This window comes from Nomascus leucogenys, chromosome 5 (genome assembly GCF_006542625.1).
Source record: "Nomascus leucogenys isolate Asia chromosome 5, Asia_NLE_v1, whole genome shotgun sequence".
Taxonomy (NCBI): Eukaryota; Metazoa; Chordata; class Mammalia; order Primates; family Hylobatidae; genus Nomascus; species Nomascus leucogenys.
In genome coordinates, this window is record NC_044385.1 from 59,060,363 (window position 1) to 59,068,025 (window position 7,663).

At 45.3% G+C, this 7,663-nt stretch overlaps 1 long non-coding RNA gene across 1 annotated transcript; it reads right to left on the minus strand.

Moving 5' to 3' along the window:
- Nucleotides 1-5,227: 5,227 nt before the first annotated feature.
- On the minus strand, nucleotides 5,228-7,044 carry LOC115835171. The gene is made up of 2 exons (XR_004030132.1): nucleotides 6,410-7,044; nucleotides 5,228-5,433 (listed from the first exon to the last, which is right to left on the minus strand). It is a non-coding gene; the product is annotated as an uncharacterized LOC115835171 (long non-coding RNA).
- Nucleotides 7,045-7,663: the final 619 nt, after the last annotated feature.

Genomic DNA, 7,663 nt, shown 5'->3' on the forward strand with positions numbered 1-7,663 from the left:
TCAAAGCCTTAAAACTGAACCTGTGGCATGGATATTTTTTAATCTTTTTTTTTTTTTTTTTTCCTTGAGACAGGGTCTCACTGTCACCCAGGCTGGAGTGCAGTGGCATGATCAGGGCTCAGTGGAGCCTCTACCACCCAGGCCCCAGTGATCCTCCCACCTCAAGCCTCTGGAGTAGCCGGGACCACAGGCATACACCACCACACCCAGCTAATCTTTTAAGTTTTTGTAAAGAGTGGTCCCCCTATGTTGCCCATGCTGGTCTCACAATCCTGGGCTCAAGCCATTCTCCCACCTTGGCTTCCCAAAGTGCTGGGATTACAGGCGTGAGCCCTGCACCCAGTATTTTATGTCTGACAGAAGAATTTTAGCTAGATATGAAAACATTACTTTTTTTCTTTTTTTTTTCTGAGACAGGGTCTCACAATGTCGCCCAGGCTGAAGTGCACTGGCACAATCATGGCTCACTGCAGCTTCAACCTCCAGTGCTTAGGTGATCCTCCCATCTCAGCCTCCAGAATAGCTGGGCCTACAGGTGTGTGTCACCATGCCCAGCTTATTTTTTATTTTTTAATTTTTTTGTAGAAACGGGGTGTCCCTATGTTGCCCAGGTTGATCTTGAACTCATAGGCTCAAGATATCCTCCTGCTGGTATTACAGGTGTGAGTCACTGTGCCCAGCCTAAAAATCAGTTTCTATCACGACAGATGGTGTCATTCTATAAAGCAAAAAATCTGAATTTAATGGGATTTTACAAAGAGAGACTGCTGTTTCCCTAGCTGATTCATTCTCCTGTATAATACACATTGAAAATTCTTGTGTTTGGTTTTCTGAAGCATAATCCACGAATAGTATCATGAATATAGCTGTTACAATTGTTCAGTATGTACAAATGCTATCAACTGCCAGTTTATAGAACTGTTAAAAGACATAGAAGACAGTGAACGTAATGATACTGTGTTTTTGCCATCGCTCCCTGGTTGAGTTGTAGAAGAGTTGTATAAAGGCTTACTGTACCATTAATTGCAACTGAAGATTTTCTTGGAACAAGATGATTGCCTGCCAACCATTTAATAACCAAAAACAAAAATGCCAATGTGATGTACATTTTCTCACTGTATCACACTTTGAGAACCACAGCTACTCAGGCATTTAAAATAACAAAAACAAAAATTGCTGCCACAGGCAGTAACAAAAATAAAGAATGATGTGTGAACATCAGACAAATATATGTTTCCTTTTTTTTTTTTTTGAGATGGAGTCTCACTCTGTTGCCCAGGCTAGAGTGCAGTGGTGTGATCTTGGCTCACTGCAACCTCAGCCTCCCGGGTTCAAGCGATTCACCCACCTCAGCCTCCAGAGTAGCTGGGACTACAAGCATGCACCACCATACCCGGCTATTTTTTTTGTATTTTTAGTAGAGACGGGGTTTCACTATGTTAGTCAGGTTGTTCTCAAACTCCTGACCTCAAGTGATCCACCTGGCTCGGCCTCCCAAAATGCTGGGATTACAGGCATGAGCCACCGCACCTGGCCCATGTTTCCATGTATATGAAGCTGAAGAACAGGCAATATAAATCCATAGTTACAAAAGGCATATTGGTTGTTATCCAGGAAAATGGGGGTTGTCCTGACTGTGAAAGTTGATCATACGAATTGGGTCATTCTTGTCATATCCAACTAAACAATCAAGAAGTCAAGAGGGAAAGGCACTCAGGACACACAACTTTGCTCCAAGAATGGAATTCTCTATAAGTCAGTATGCTGAAACTGCCGGTTGTAACCCGAGACGAGTTTGATCTATAGATGTGAGGTAACTTGCTGCAATTGTAGGACTAATTTTGCCCTCCACCATGGCCCACTAGGTAGGACCTGCTGCCTCCCCAGAATCTTAGGAGAACCAATGAACTTTCTCAAAGAGCAACACATATAACAATTCTCTTTTTTATAAAACCTCCAGCTTTCTCTTTGTTATTTGGACATACTGAAGACCACCTGGTCTGTACGCCTGGAATTGCCATTCTTCCCAAATAAAACGTTAAACTTAAGAGATTCATCTCCAAATTTTTGACTTCAACAACTGGGAAGGTTAATACAGGGGGTGGATACATTTAGGCTGTACACTTAAGATTAGCGCACTTTACTGGATATCTGTTATTCCTGAATAATTTGTAAAAACTTTTTCTAAGCAAATTGTTTTTCAGTAGGAAACCAACCTAAAAAAAGTAATGACTTTTTTTTTTCAAAATCAACCACGTAACTTTGCTTAATTTCAATGACCTTAGCAGAAAATCTTTCGAAATCCAAATTCAGAAGGGAGACAAACTACAAGGTCATTTCATAATATGGAAAACTAGAAAAATTCCCTACTAGACTGACAAGTGCAAGTAGTCTTGGGATGCAGCAGCCAGACATCTGCATCTCCCCCTCCAACTCCCCACCAAACACACCTTCTATACCTTCAATTTCATGACCGCGATTCTAAAAATATATTTAATGTCAGCATGAAGTATAAAAACAGCTTCACCAGAACCTGCTACTTATTACTGATACTGAGGTCTTGGTAAAGGGAGCATTGATAATATATATGCCGAGATAGGATTAGCATGTGGACTCAGACTTTACAGATATCAAAATCTGAAGGACACGGGTGCACGTGTATGTCAAACTCATCAAATGGAATGCATTTAAACATGTGCCATTTTTATTGTATGGCAATCATACCTCAATAAAACTTTTAAAAAATGTAACAAATTGACAACCTTGAAATCTCCAGAGAGTGCTATGTAAACATTCTTTAAAGCAGTATGAAAAAAAGATAAATTATCTGCACGGTGAGGGAGGAAAGTGGATACAAACAGCAAATTCAAAGGCACTCTTAGACCGTGAAAAGTAACTAGTTGGTTTGGGAAGTGATTTAGCAGTCCCCTAAAATACAACACGTCCTTGAAAGCCATGAATCCACACGAAGCTTCAAGAGAGAAGCCCTTGACAAAGCTGGGCAAGACGGGCCCTTAGGACAGCCAGCAACGCTACTTCACCACCCTGCTCCAGCGGACTGCGGCTGCTGCGCTGCCCACAGGAACTCAAGTCCCGCCACAGCCAGGACAGCCAAACACCCCAGAGAGGCCGGCTTCCTCAGCTCTGCGAAGAACAAAGCAGCGCGAATGAACGAAGCCACTGAACTGCCGTGGGCCGCAGGGCGCCCCAGCGCCCCGCTCCCTCCGCGCCCCGCCGAGCCAACCCCGAGGTCCGAGCGGAGCCCTGCCTGCCCACCGCCGTCCATCTCCGGCGCGGGGCGGCTGACAAAGAGCTCCTCCGCTCCTTTCGCCCACAAATTACCGCTCCGTGAAGCCCGGGCCGCTCAGCAGCACGAACCGACGCCTGAATCTCCGCAGCGTTTACAAATGAGCCGCCACAATCACCGCCTGCGTCGGAGCCCCGCCCCCGTCCCGAGGCCCTGTGGGAAGTGAGGATCTCACCCGCGCCTCTGCGCTAAAGCGCAGGCACCGCTGAGCCCAGGGAAACTACAACTCCCAGTGATGCCACAGCGACGGGCTTTGCCCGGCGAGGGATGGACTGCGCGCCGCCTTCCGACCAGCAGCGGGCCAGTGGTCGACATAGGCGGGCGGCGTGGCGGGACGGAAAACCGTTTCCGGGAGAGACCTTCCGTGGTGGACGTCGCCCCAGGCTCCGACACTTAGAAAACTAAAGGGAGCAATGGATCTCCGTGTTCCCAGCAAAGCAGGGAGCACAGGGACTCAAAGCTAACCTAGAGCCCGACCGACGCTTTAGGAGGTGTTTCGGTTTTTATTTTTTTTTTCTATTTGCGTACGGTCTATTTTGTCGTTTTTTTGGTTTGGTTTGGTTTTTTTCTTTGTTTTCCGCTTTGGCTGAGTGTGACTTAGTAAAGGAGAAAAAGGGCAGTCCGCTACACCATTTCATAAGACGAAAATAACCCTATGAGAATTCACTACAAAAATAGGCATCTTTCATCTCTCCTCAAATGGCTAATCGGTGGTTTGGCAGTGTGTCCATTAGATTCTGAAACTAGTTTGAATACTGACAGGGCAGAATTCAAGAAATGTTTTTTTGTTTTGTTTTGTTTTAACTGCCACGGCCGTTTCATCTAGGAAGTTACAGCACCGTGAGTTACCACGGTTCTACATACCTGGCTTCCTTGTCTGATTAAACAGCAGGCCAAGTAAAATGTTTAAAGAAATCAAATGAAGTGCCATTTATAACCGTTATAACTGAAACAAACGACCGCTAAAGACAAAAATATTTCACAGAAATTTGGCTCTCCAAAATTTGTTTTGCTTCTACTTCAAAAAGAGTCTACTTCTCTAAATCAAGATTTCAGTTTTGCTTCTTTTTTCAATTTTTCTTTTTTTCTTTTTTTGAGACGGAGTCTTGCTCTGTCACCCAGGCTGGAGTACAGTGGCGCGATCTCAGCTCACTGCAAGCTCTGCCTCCCGGGTTCACGCCATTCTCCTGCCTCAGCCTCCCGAGTAGCTGGGATTACAGGCGCCCACCACCACACCTGGCAAATTTTTTTTTTGTATTTTTAGTAGAGAAGGGGTTTCACCGTGTTAGCCAGGATGGTCTTGATCTCCTGACCTCGTGGTCCTCCCACCTCAGCCTCCCAAAGTGCTGGAATTACAGGCCTGAGCCACTGCGCCCAGCCCAATTTTTCTTTGTAATTTTCATTGTGGATGAGGAAGCTAAAGCCCGAGACTTCTGAGATCACACAACTACTTAAGATGCCAGACAAGGACCCAAACAATCTTCCTTTTCATTTATGATAGCCCTTTGGCTTGAAAGCATGACCAAAAGTCTCATCATTCTTCCTAAAATGTGTATCTTTGAGGATAGTCACAATATCCTCTATTTTTTGTGGCTATATTTTATTCGTATGTTTTTATTTTAATATAGTATGTAGTGCCACATTGTTAGTTGATTGAATAAATAAATGAATCTTTTGCCACACTCAAGTCTTAACTGGCTGTTAAATTAAGGTTATAATGTGTAAGTTTTCACCTGTAGCCCATGTAATTCTCAAAACTGCCCACTAAGCTTCAAGGGTTCAAATCCATTACAAGGTGGAAAGGCTGGTGGGGAGAACTTCCATCTTCTACTCTGCCAGACAATAAAAGGTTCTACCTTATCAGTGGTTCCTATCCTTGTTGCATCTTCAGATGGTGCTGTAGAGAAAAATTAGACTAACTGTTGCGGCACAGGGGTTTTAATGCCAGATTACCCGTTCTGATACAATTCTTTATGCCATCATAGGAGTCAAGAGGGCACTCTTATGTCATGGTTAAGAGTCCAGGATTTGGAATCAGGCAGACCTGGGATCAAATCCTAGCTTGATAACTTACAAACAGCTTTGTAGTCTTCAGCACGCAACTTTTCTGAAACCAGTCTTCTCATCTGCAAAACAGGGGTGGATAATAATGAGACCTTCATAGGACTGTCAAGAAGATTACATTAAAAGAAAGACTATGTATGAAAACGTAGCATAAAACCTCCACATAGTAAAAAGTCAATGAACAGGAGGTGTTTTCATCTTTATCATGAATTTAACTGTTGGTGAACTCTGTCTACCAAAACCTAGCTCTGTGGGTCATGTCAAGTGTTGTACCAGATACAGAATAATACTTATTGTATTCCCAAATTATTTGGAAATAATTCTTTTTCATTAATTATTTATTTTTGTGGAGACAGGGGTCTCACTGTTGCCCAGGCTGGTCTCTAACTCCTAGGCTCAAGCAGTCCTCCCACCTTGGCCTCTAAAAGTGCTGGAATTACAGGCATGAGCCACTGTGCTTGGCTGGTAATAATTCTTTTAATCAAAGTTGATCTGAGTGACAAAGAATTGACAGCTTTTCATTGCTGGTCTGATGGTAGCAAGTGTCCACTCTATCAAGAGAGGACATGTCAGGTGCAGTGGCTCACACCTGTAATCCCAGCACTTTGGGAGACTGAAGCGGATCATTTGAGCCCAGACGTTTGAACGTTAGCCAGGTATGATGGTGTGCACCTGTAACCCTACCTACTTGGGACGCTGAGGCAGGAGGATCACTTCAGCCCAGGAGTTGAAGGTTATGATCACACCACTAGACTACAGCCTGGGCAACAGAGTGAAACCCCCAACTCTTAAAAAGAAAAAAAGTGGGGGAGGACATCAGGGCTAGCCTGGCCAAGGAATGATTCCTGTAGAAGATCGGTCAGAGTGGTGGGAGAAACTATAGGGAAAGGAGCACACCATCTGAAAAGTCGGAAGCCTCTGCATAGCCTCCAGGGAGAATAAGCTGAAGGCAGCTGTTTTCTGACCCTGAGGCAGAGGGCAAGGAGTAGGTACCAGGAAGCATAGGGGAATTTATCATAAACAGGCTTGTTTACTTACATTGACCAAGAGCTGACCTTTGATCATCCACATGTGTGACCCGCTCCCTGAGGGAACAATAATGTTAATTACCCACAGATTGTTTTTGCTCCAGGCTTTCAGCATTATGTCTATACTGAATAAAAGCAAGCAGCTCCGGCTGTTTGCCTGCTCGCACTTTGGCCACTAGTGCCGAGCAGTCCCCTAGCTGCTCTTACACTATATACCTGCGTGTGAGTACTCGTTTCATCCATCGTTCAGCCAGGGTCTGTGGGACAGACCCAGCAGCTGGTGCCCTGTGTGAGGAATGCTGCAACAGATCACGATGGAACTCCCAAAAACGAGGTGAAGAGACTGTGCGGGAAATAAGTAATTGGTGCCCGCTCGGGATTTCCAAGTTTGAGGGAATTTTCAACCTAGGGTTTCATCATGGGACAACAGTTATCAGCTCAACAGCAACACTATATGTAAGTATTGAAACAGCTGCTTAAAGCTAGCAGAGCCTCGGTCTCGCAGGCTCAATTAAGGGGCCTAATGCAAACTGTTGTTTTCAATAAGCCATGGTTCCCAGAAGAAGGCACGTTAGACCAAGAGCTCTGGGAGCAAGTGGGGGGGATATCTTAAATGACATCATGCGCAAGGGCAACGGGTCCTAGTAACATCTTTAACGTTATGGGCTTTAATCAGGGCTGCTTTGGCCCTGCTCTACACAGAAGAGCCTAAAAAGGAAAGGGAAGAGGAACCATCCACCTACCTGACCGCCGCCTCCTCCTTCAGCCTCCCTGTTACTAGGTTAAGGTGCCACAGAGGAGACAGAGTTTCCCTGAGCGCCCTCCTCCAATAAATTGGAAAAAAAGACAAGGGATACACTACAGTTATGGGACCCTGTCTTAGGCAAGTGGCATTAGAAGGGGAGCTCTTGGCCTGCCCTGTGATGCAAGATCAACATGGCAATCAGGTATATGAGCCCATCACTTTCAACACCTATAAAGAGATAAGAAAAAGCCCTTCCTTCCTTCCTTCCTTCACTTTCAACACCTATAAAGAGATAAGAAAAAGCCCTTCCTTCCTTCCTTCCTTCCTTCCTTCCTTCCCTCCCTCCTTCCTCCCTCCCTCCCTCCCTCCCTCCCTTCCTTCCTTCCTTCCCTCCCTCCCTTCCTTCCTTCCTTCTTCTTTCTTTTCTTCCCTCTGTTGCCCAGGCTGGAGTACACTCGGCTCACTGCAGGCTCCCGTGATTCTCCTCCCCTGGCCTGCGGGCCGCCGGCCACTGCCAGC